The following is a 7,560-nucleotide window of genomic DNA, read 5'->3' as shown; positions in this document are numbered from 1 at the left end:
ATCAAGCCCATTTTATATGGACCCAGGTGTACATATATATATACCTATATCTAAAGATATAGGTATGTATATATCTTTATGTAGTTATATAGATATATATACTCTATGTACCTAGATCAATAGATTAGAAAGATAGAGACAGAGAGAGAGAGAGAGAGAGAGAGAGAGAGAGAGAGAGAGAGAGATGCACATATATTCAGGTGCCAAATTATAACAAAAGCAACATACAGATACACATTTCAGGTACTAGTTATTGAATGTTGGACCAATGTTCTGACCTGACACAGATGAGAAAATACTGAATAAAAGCTTAGATCTGTGCAAAACGTTGTTTGTAATTATACTGTGATAAAAATAATTGTAATCACTCAGTGATTTAAGTGACTAACAGTGTTTATGATCAAACTATTTAAAATAAGTCATTTTGTTTTATAGCTATTCTCAGTATCTAAACCAGTGACATAAATATTATAGGAGATCAGAGGTAATTGTGGGAAAGAAGAAAATTATCTTCAAGCTTATAGAAGCATCTACTGGCAAAAACTGATAGACGCAATTCTTAACTATTTATTGAAACAAGAACCTCTCTATGACATGTCTTTACTAAGTCACTAAGATTCAGGCTATAAATTTAGGTGTTTTGTAAAATGTTTTTACTTTATTAAGTTTTTTATATAGACTTTCCTTCCTCCAGAGTTCTCAGTAAGGTTTTACAATTAATCATTTTGCAAACATACAACATTATCCTGTTTTCAGTCTTGACATAGAGTATACGGTACCATAAATATCATTATTTCTATTCGAATTTATGATTATTCAAACATTTATGTCAGAGACACAAAAAATGGAATGAAAAAAATGTGATCAGTGTGGACTTCTTATGCATGAAATATTCTGCATTAAATTATTCTAACATGGGGTGACCTACATAGCAGCCAAGAACTCTTTGAGCTATTAAAAAAAGTTTTTTCTTTCAATAATCGCTCAAGAATTTAGAGTTCTACATTTAAGTAACCTTCCAAACAGAATTTTTTTCTTAGTTCAATGGGAATACAAGCATAATCTTAGAAGGCTACAAGAAAAATATATTTACATAAAGGGAAAGGAATACGCTCAGTAACAAGATCAATATTTAGAATTAAACTACAATGTAATGAAATGAGAATTGTTTTAGTATTTATTTACATCCTCAACAGCACAAAACCTTCCTGGTTTTCTTTGGTCTTGCAGTCAGGGAAAAAAAAACCTATTATTTTTATATTGCATTTTTTAATAAAAAATATTCCAAAATGTAAGCTGTTCAAAATATACAGCAGTACTCTTTGGTTACATAAAAATCGTTATTGTTTTTACACTAAAATCCACCTAATACAAATTATTTTCTACATTTTCTGAACCAAGTCTCTCATAAGAAGCAAAGATCTAGGATTACCATTCAACATGGATGGATATGTTTTGAAAGAGGCTAATCTTACTTGAGTCAAATTAAATAGGGTCAGACATGAAAGTCCACATGAATAGTCTATTTCCTGTTCCGTCTCAGCAAAGGAGCAGCCTAGAGAGGCTCTGAGTCTGCAGCTGTCATGCTCCCCAGCCCTTGCCTGATGAAGGAGTCTTTTGTTCCACTGATAAGTGATACATTGTGCGCTGCTCAGGTGCCCAGAACAAAAAGTGTAGGGCACACAATGGGCCTCTCTCCAGTCAGTTTTAAGAAGATGAAGAATAAAAGTAAAACTAGCTTTACCTGAGATGTGTTTCTTTCAGTGAAACTTGCCTTGCCCATTCTAAAGGAAAATATCATTTTGTCTGTTTTTAAAAGCTTACTCTATAGTTTGCTCCTCCCCCACAGCCCCCCACTCCCCCCGCTTCTGGGACAAAAGCAACGGGAACAGAAGGTCTTTTTTATTAAAATGCTTAAGTTGGGTGAATTGCTGGGTTTTGGAAGGGGCTTGCTGGAATGACTCTATCTCAGATAAATTGCCCCAATGTGTCTAAAAACAACCAGCCATTTAAATAATCATTGATTTTATTTAGTTCTCTGTGTAGAAAGATTATTAAATCTCTTCTATAGGTTCTTAAACTTACCTAAAACATTTTACTTTTATTCAACGTATTTCTAAGTGTAAAAAAGTATAATGTAAATAAGTCATTTAATAAATATGGATAAAATACATAAATAATTTATAATAAATAAAAATCTCCAAAAATAATTTAAAAATCAGTGTAGGACCGGGGCACGTGGGTGGCTCAGTCAGTTAAGCGTCCAGCTCTTGATTTCAGCTCAGGTCATGATCTCACAGTGGGGGAGAGTGATCCCCGCATTGGGCTCTGCCCTGTCAGGGCAGAGCCTGCTTTGGATTCTCTCTCTCCCTCTTTCTCTGCCCCTCCCCCGTTTGCACGCACGCATGCACTCTTTCCCTGTCTCTCTCAGATAAGTAAATAAACTTAAAAAAATCAGTGAAAGATATATAATTTAATGAAATTATATCTTCAAGAAAACATTGGTATTTTTCCAGAGATATTCTCCAGCCACAGTGTGAAACGTATTGGGGAGTAGTGGGAGAGGGAATCACCTCCTTTTCCAGTCTCCTGTAAATAGATGAAAAAGTCCCAACAAGCGTATTTTGCGTGACCCAAATGGAATGTGCAGCTATAAGCCACACTGATCATCTATGGCTTGACAAGTATACTTCATCAAGGAAAAAACTGCACTGCATCACTGAGGGTTATGGAAACAATCGCATGGGTTAACGCTGTTTAGATGTCAGTATCTGAGCTTTTCTCATCCACCTTCCATATCAAGTTATTGCATTTTTGGATTGACAACTCCATGATTATGCAATCACTAAGATCAACAAAGTTTTTCACATAGCATTTCCATGCTTTGTATGCAAAGTATTTTTTGGATAATAAATAATGGGTCTCTAACATGTGACTTAATATGATGCATTCGAATGGTTCTTTAGCCTTTAGGTGCACCATTTACATTGTTTACTGAGTTACAAAATTAATTAAGAGTGCACATGCATTTTAAACACAGCATAAATGTGCATAAAATGTACACTGTATATGTAGGTAATTGTTAGGCAGGATTATGTTATCTGTTTTGTTTGTCTATTTTGTTAGCCTACAAATATCAAGAGCCTGGAACAAGGACTGGTAATCGTGGTGCACAGTTTGCTTCATTAATTAAATAATGAATTGGCAATGAGATGGTAAATACAAATCTTGAAGTTACAAAGAAACTTCCATACCTTCTGCTTAGTGAAATCCTGAATATTTTTGTATTGACTCTATTTATTACTGTATTCTAAATTTTTCCCAAGGTAAATTAAATATTGCTCATTTCTTTTGCATTTGATTGCAAGTTTTACAGTAAATTAGGCACATCACAACTGGTATTATATTTGTCTTCTAGAATCCATCCCTCTAGAGAGCCAGAGAATTAAAGAAATTAGAATTCTAAAATGTTCACCACTTCTATTTCTTCTTAAGATTGTAAATAATGAATATATTAGTATATCAACCTATGAAATGAATACAGACCTTATTCATTTTTGACAGCATTGAGAATGTCAAAATCAAAAAAGTCTCAAACTTACTCAATGTTGCTTTAAGTTTGGGCAACAGAGTAAGAAAGGAAAAAAGAAAAGCAGTAGTTCATATGTTTACTGTCTCATTTTACTAGGACCATCGAGGTCAAATGCTTGTCAATGTCTTACATTCAGATAACAACAAGTTGGGATTTTCTTAGACAAGTTTATTTCTTTTGGTAATCCAAAGGCCAAAAGCTGCCCACTATGGTCATTTGGAAGCTCTTAAGTGACCCTGGATGAACCATTTCTTTCACATCTTTTTCTCAAGTCACGTACATGGTAAAAGAAAGCCGAATGCAAGTTAAATCCTGCTGGAACAAGAGTAAAATCCAAAATCGATATCAAAGATTTTATTTGAAGTTCATCTCTTGAAATAAAAATTCTCCATTCCGAACATCCCAGCTAGCTCTCCATTCAATCTTAGGAATAGAACAGAAAATCTTAGGGTAGAATAGAAAGCAAATGCAGAATTTAATAGTGATCTTGTACGTTTTAATAAGATACATGCATGTGTATGAGGAGAGACTAAGGGAAAGAACAGAGAGTTCAATCAACTTTTACAAAAAGCATTGTTTATTTTTCACTCCTGCAATGATATGCCTCATTTTAAAAAATCCATAACTCAGAGGCTAAAAAACTTCACACTACTAAATAAAGAAGTTAAGTTTTCAAGTATCTTTGAGAATTTTGTCACCAGCTTGAATCACCTTGTGTTTCCTCGTTCTAACTACATTTGCTTCCATCATCTTGGAATCACAGAGACATTGCTCTATGGTGCTTAGTTTTTATGTCCAAATATGTAGGAAACCAAACCATCCAAACCCACGTGGTTCAGATGGGAAAGGCAACCCATGCAAACATGAAAAGCAGATCCAAGAGAAGTCTTGAGTCTTTCCTCAAGACACTGGACTGTAAAATCTGAAAACCGACAAACTGGTAGGTCCTAAGTAACTATTGAATGTCTCTATATTTCAGTTTCCTTTTCTGTAAAGTACATGCCAAAAAACTCCTGGTTTTAAGGATTACATGAGATGCAACATGAAAGTAGGCTTTGTAAACTTGTAAAAAAATTGTAAATATTTAAGAACAGTTTATTTTTAATGACAGTGCTTCCATGGGGATAGCATCTGTTCCAATATTGAGTTCTGGCTAGTTTTATTTACAGATAACTCACATTTTTATATTAGATATTTAATTATTTCTTTCTCCCCACCAAGAGGACTGGGGTAATTATATTTAAGCCAAAATGTGACTTTTGCTTAAGAATTATTTTCTTGGTAGCAGCTCACTCAATGAGGACATTTATGTTAATGATGAATTGGTAATTTTTTACATATTCAACCAAGCAGTCAATCAATCGACAAAAATGGGGTCCCTACTGGAAATACCCAGTCCTGGCCCTAAAGCCTAGAAGTGACAAAGTAACGTCAGTGAAAGAGTGGGAGAGAAAAAGGTAACAGAGAGCAGAGCACTATGGGGGAAAGTAATTTTATATAGGTACCACTGATTATACCAATGAGTAGAAATCCTATTGAACGAGTTTTTGAAAGAGCAGCCTTAGAACAGGAGTCCAAGTAAAGCCACCAACACTGGAGTGCTTGTTTGCAGTTTAAGCTCTAAAGTTCCCATTACGAGCCTAACCCACAAGTGCTGGAAAGATCTCACCGCACTTTGATCCGGCTTGATGTTTGTCAGTCAATAAGTATACACCGAGGGCTGGATCCCGTCCTAACAGGTGGAGACAGTTTTAGACGAAACAGACACAGCCCTTTCCTCTGTAGCTGATGGTATAGCTGAGAAGCCAGATAATCGACAATTCCAAAATAATTAAATCACTGAAACTGTGAAAAGTGCTGGAAGAATATGCAACATGCTCTGGAAGTATGTACCATAAAGAACTTGTCAGATTTCAACATTCGTGTTTTTATTTGACAGCATGCAGACTGCTTTGTGTTCAGAAAAATTAAGTACCAAAATAGAAATACGCTTCAACACCATCACGAAAGCTGCATCGTTATCTTTGGGGTAAAACACCCCCACACAGGCTACCTGTGAATGACTGTTTTATCATTGTCAGCAGCCCCTTCAGGAAGGTAACTTTTGTTTAGTCCTTTCAACTTGTCACTTTTCTCTAGTTCAAAGTCTGACAGGTAACTTTGGAAATCGGAACAGTTCAGGCAGGACTCCATGGGCTTTAACCAACCTGTTGTATTTTCTAAGTGGCTAATAAGTTATCCTTTGATCTCTGAAGGAGTTCATCAAGTAGGAGGCAGTGATTAATCACTGGATTTCTATCTGGGTTCCACACTAAAAAATCACCTAAATTACTTAAAACCCAGTTTATAAATTGTATCAACTTAAAATTGAACCCAAGGGAAATATTTGTAAACGTCTGCCTCCAAACCATATCATAATCCTTCAGACAACCATGAACTTTACTAGGAAAGAAAAAGTATCAGTTACATTTTAGAAAAACACACAAACAACAATCTCTAATGTGATAAAAAAAAAAAAAAAACCATAGATTAAAGAGGGAAGTAAAGCAATTTTTAAGTTAAGGGGATTTAGTAAGTAGAACAATTTAGAATGGTCGCCAAACTAATCAGAATGGTTGGAGGAAGTTTGTTAAACACCTCTATATGTAAAAGGAGTCTGTTTCGGGGACAGTCTGTATTATGGTCAGTCAAATACAAAACCTGTGTTCCAGTCAATTTACAGTACAAATACTCTTTTAGAGATTTGGCTAGGTGCCAAATCATGATATACCTATAACTATGCCTGCTTCTTTTAAAACAAAGCTTTGAGGGGCGCCTGGGTGGCTTGGTCTGTTGAGCGTCCAACTTCAGCTCAGGTCATGATCTCACGGTCCGTGAGTTCGAGCCCTGCGTCGGGCTCTGTACTGACAGCTCAGAGCCTAGAGCCTGTTTCAGATTCTGTGTCTCCCTCTCTCTCTGCCCCTCCCCTGTTCATGCTCTGTCTCTCTCTGTCTCAAAAATAACTAAGCGTTAAAAAAAAATTTTTTTTTAAGAAAAAAAAAGAAAAAAATAAATAAAACAAAGCTTGTAAAATAAAGCAGTTTTTTTCTCCTTTCCTTATTTTAATTATAAAAATGACATGATTAATTCTCATTGTTAAAAAATCACAAATAAGGAGTTCTAGTTCCTCTAGGAACATGGCCCAGCTATATTCTTCACCTTCCCACTTTTCTACATGGCACAGTCCAGTAGAAATGCCTGTGATAATGGAAATATTCTATATTTGCTGTATCCAACAGGCCACCTGTGGCCACTGAGCGCTTGAAATGTGATTAAAGCAGTGGAGAGACTAATTTTTGATTTAATGTAATCTAACTTTAAGTAACTTATGTTTAAATTTAAATAGCTATATGTATATAGTCACTGTAGTATTGGACGGGGAAGTTTCAAAAGAAAACATGGATTAATTCTTATCTTCAGCAACTTTGGTTGAGCAAAATCTATAAATAGGAGAAAAGGCAGTAGCCATGTGTAAAAACATTGACTAACCAGCCCACATAAAAACTAAGACTTCTTATTTGCCAAAAGAAATCCTTAATAATGCAAAGAGACGAGCTCTGTTACAAAAGAACATAATGAAAAAAAAAAACATGACAAAGGACTCACACCCAGAATATATAAAGAACTTATCAAAATAAATTAGAAGAAAAATCCAATAGAAAAATTAGCGAACAACTTGAATAGGCACTTCACAAAAGAGGATATCCAAATGTCCAATAAAAATATGAGAAGATATCTGTCCTCATTAGACAGAAGGGAAATTAAAACAAAACCACACCGAGATATCATTCGACATGCACTAGAATGGCCAAATTTCTTTTTTTTTTTTTTAATTTTTTTTCAACGTTTATTTATTTTTGGGACAGAGAGAGACAGAGCATGAACGGGGGAGGGGCAGAGAGAGAGGGAGACACAGAATCGGAAACAGG

Source organism: Herpailurus yagouaroundi, unplaced genomic scaffold (genome assembly GCF_014898765.1).
Source record: "Herpailurus yagouaroundi ecotype Mexico unplaced genomic scaffold, PumYag 181, whole genome shotgun sequence".
NCBI classification, from domain to species: domain Eukaryota; kingdom Metazoa; phylum Chordata; class Mammalia; order Carnivora; family Felidae; genus Herpailurus; species Herpailurus yagouaroundi.
This window is presented reverse-complemented; position numbering follows the sequence as displayed.